We start from the raw sequence: 3,911 nt of genomic DNA on the forward strand, positions 1-3,911 counted from the left end.
TCTAAAAATTCTTATAAAAATATTTTTAAAAATATTTATAATCAAATATTTCTTAAATACTTAATTAGATATATTTTTAAAATGTTAAGGATCAAATGTTTACATAATTCATCCACAATATTTTTAAACTGATTGTAGACAAAATATTATATACTTATCAATAATAATTAACCAATATTGGCAATATTCCAATATTAGTTACGTATAACATAAACATTATACTACCTATGTTTAATTTTAATGAATAGAATATGATAAGGAAGAAGAAATGAGTAGGAGATTTAATTATTATGTTCAAAAAAAATATAATAAATCATTCAATTATAATTAATCAATTTTATTATTTTTTTTTAATTAATAGCACTTTCATTTTTATTATTTTTTTGTTTTTTAAATTTTTCTCTTTGTGCAGCTTGAGCCATCCAATTTTTTAACGGTTTTTCTACTTCTATATTTGGAATATCTGCAAACTTTTTTATTGAACGGACTGCTTCTAAAATAAAAAAAAACATTAAGTTTACAATGAATTATAATATTTTATTTATTAAACTCTACAAATTAGTATCTAATATCTGTATGCAAACACCATTTAAAGATAAAAAACAATCAAAAGTTCACTAAATAGTATTAATTAAAAAGATAATATTATTGTCGTGTCAATATTTGGTTAACCTTTATAATTTCTAGATATATTTTCCTATTTTCATACATATTTCTTTTAATAGCTTCTAGTAAAATGTAGATAATGTATAGTATTTTTTTTTACTTACCAAATATAATACTGCAACTTTGTAGAGTTGAAAATTGATTTTTTCCCTTAAAACCAATATACGAGTATTTCATGAGAAATGTGTCACTAAACATCTTTTGCATCATTTTACGGATGGTTTCAGGCAAAGAGTTGTTCAAAAATCGAGATAAAGTTTTGACCTATAAAACATCATTTATTTTATAGAATTGTGTTATGCATTAGTATATTATGTGATACATAAGTATTATTTTTAATATACCTATCTAAGAATGATATTTTTATTTATAAACATTATAAACTAGGTACATACCACAGCAGATCTGTACATTGAATCCTTTACTAATCTGTCTTCCATTTGATTAAGGTCTGAGTCATTTTCGATTACTGTAATATCGTCTTCATAATAAGTGGCATAAGTTTCAGAAAAAATGTTTGATTTTCCCGAAAGTTTATCATCAATTTTTTCCATCAAAGATTCAAGAACATCCATACGCCTGTGTATGTTTTCAACATCATACTTCAGAGTTGTCAGTGATCTTTTTATGAATTTTTTTAAAAGCTGAAATAATAAGTAACAAATCTTGTTACAATGTTTAATAATAAAAAAAAATAGTATTATATAATTATTTATTGAATTCTTTTAACTTTTATTTTTATAGTATATCAATTAATTAAAATGTATAAAATACATTTACCCCAAAATTTGGGATTCTTCTATGAATATTGGCCATTAGCTTATTATTTTGTAATGTAGGAATAGTGTATATAAATTATCAGTTCTAAGAAAAATTACTATTATGGTTGCACTGGTTTATAAAAATTAAATGTTTTTAAAGTACATCAAATAGTAGTACTCAATTACAAAAAAAAAAAAAAAATATGGTTACTTTAAGTGAACTTTTTCTTCAGTATTTTAAATTTTTAATTCAAAACTTATTAGAGCAATATAGTGTTTGTGTATAATTAGTGCTTTTTTACAACACTGGCCTTTAAATCACCTAATATATTTTAATCCAATAAAATATTAATCATAACTAAACAATATATTAATCAATAAGCAGTAATCATTATAATACATACATTAATCAGTTTCATTTTCTGCTGTATTTGATGGTGAAATAAATAAGCCATGTTCTGGAATGTGGTCCTGGGTCAATACTGAATGATCATTTGTATGAGATATTTTTATTCTTTTTTTGAGCTGAACCAGGAAAATCAGAATTTTCAGTGATAGTGTTTAAAATAAGTTCAATATTATCAGTGGTTTCAGCTTCATTTTCAACAGAATGATTTGAATCATGTGACAATGTGTCAAATATATTTGCCGGTGTATAACTTTTATCTTTATCAGAGTCATCTCCTGTTGATTCTGAAATAGAATATTGTCTAAAAATCACTAATTCTTTAAAATGTATTTAAGTTATAATATGGATGATAGATGAACGACAAATACATAATACACAGTGCTTGATTTGGAAAAAAAATAAAAGGGGGACTCATCGGATGTTTGATGAACGAGCGTTCCACATAAAATTAACTGTCACATTACCGTGGGGGGCAAATAGAAGGGGTACGCCAAAAAAAATTTAAAAAGAAGGGGGACTCTGTCCCCCCCAAATCAAGCACTGTATTAATACATCAGATATAGAAGATACATATATAAGATATTATAATAGAAGTTATTATTTTTTTATTATAATAATAAAATTTATTATTTTGTTTTCTTATCTTTTTTATATTATATACCTACTCATGAAAAGACAGAAAGTAAAATTATATTACTTCTATTATTATCAATAAAATATCTTGTTATGTTATATTATAAGTATATAATGTATATTGGACACATGTCCATAATTTTAATAAATTAAAATAAAATAAATCACCACTAAGATGTAACACATAAATTATAAATGCTAAGAAAGTTTCAATACAAACCAATTTCAGATTCTTCAAAATACATTGGAGGATTTGGTAATTTTGATAAAACAGTTTCTGTTGGTATGTTATTTTTGGTTCTTTTGACAGTTTTTGTGACCTTATCATCTTCATTCGATGACAATTCTGAAGTTGCTTGTGCCTTAGTTGCTTTGGCTTCAGCTTCTTGAAAGCTAGCTATAATAAAATTATGAATTTGCTCATTTATTATCTATACCTACTATTATGAAGTATGCATTTTGTAATTTTTTAATTGTATAAAATATTAATACTTACTAATGTTGGTTAACAAAGTCCTTGCTTTATATTTTTTAAAATGTATTTCATCAGGTTTAATCCTACGTTTAATTGATGTTTTAGTATCCATTCTATTGGTCTTATTAGGCCACTCACAAAAACCATTCTTGAACCAAAAGTCTGGTACAACATCCACCGTATTATCAGCTTCAAAATAAACAACAGTCCACATACTATAAAATAAAATATTTTGAAATAAAAGTGCTTTTTTTTTTTTTTAATAATAAACAAATGTATAGGTACAGCACACATTCGATATAGAAATAATGAATACCTATATTAAAATAAATATTTATACTATATAACAGTTGTACAATAAATCTAATTAAATTATATCAAAATTTATCATAGATACATTATATGTAACTATATTAATTATGAAGAATAGACATTGTTATATATTTATGGTTTTCAGATTCAAAGAACAATAATTTATTTTTTATATCTGATATTTTCCACTCTCTTGTATTTTCAGAAAGATTCTTAACAAGAAAAATGTCGATTTTGGATGATTGTAGTGGAGTTTCAAATAGGTCGTCCTTGGTCAAGTATATTCGTCCAGTAATAGCCTCTAAATTATTTTCGTTTGATTTAATAATTGAATCAATTTGAACCACATCACCTTCTTTAGTTAAAACATAGCAATCTGGCTTTTTTTGAAGTCAAATATAGTTTATTTTTAGTCAAATTATTATCATTAGTATTACTAGAACATTGTTCTTCATACCGTTTCACAACTTGTTGTAGAGGTTTATCATGCTTACGAAGCATTCTTTTAAGATTCTTCATATAGTTCTCAAACGGGAAAGTACTGCAGTTGTCCAATGGTCCATATCTTTTATAGTCTTCAGTCAAATGCAATAACCCGTGTATGTTGTGAGAAGCTAAGTGTGATCCATATAACTGTTCAAATGTTTTGACAAAA

General features: G+C 24.6%; 1 pseudogene; it reads right to left on the bottom strand.

The window, feature by feature from the left end:
* Positions 1-350: 350 nt before the first annotated feature.
* LOC112600764 lies at positions 351-3,158 on the bottom strand (annotated as a pseudogene).
* Between the last annotated feature and the right edge of the window lie 753 nt (positions 3,159-3,911).

Source organism: Melanaphis sacchari, unplaced genomic scaffold, assembly GCF_002803265.2.
Source record: "Melanaphis sacchari strain LSU unplaced genomic scaffold, SCAv2.0 Contig702_pilon_pilon, whole genome shotgun sequence".
Classification (NCBI taxonomy): Eukaryota; Metazoa; Arthropoda; class Insecta; order Hemiptera; family Aphididae; genus Melanaphis; species Melanaphis sacchari.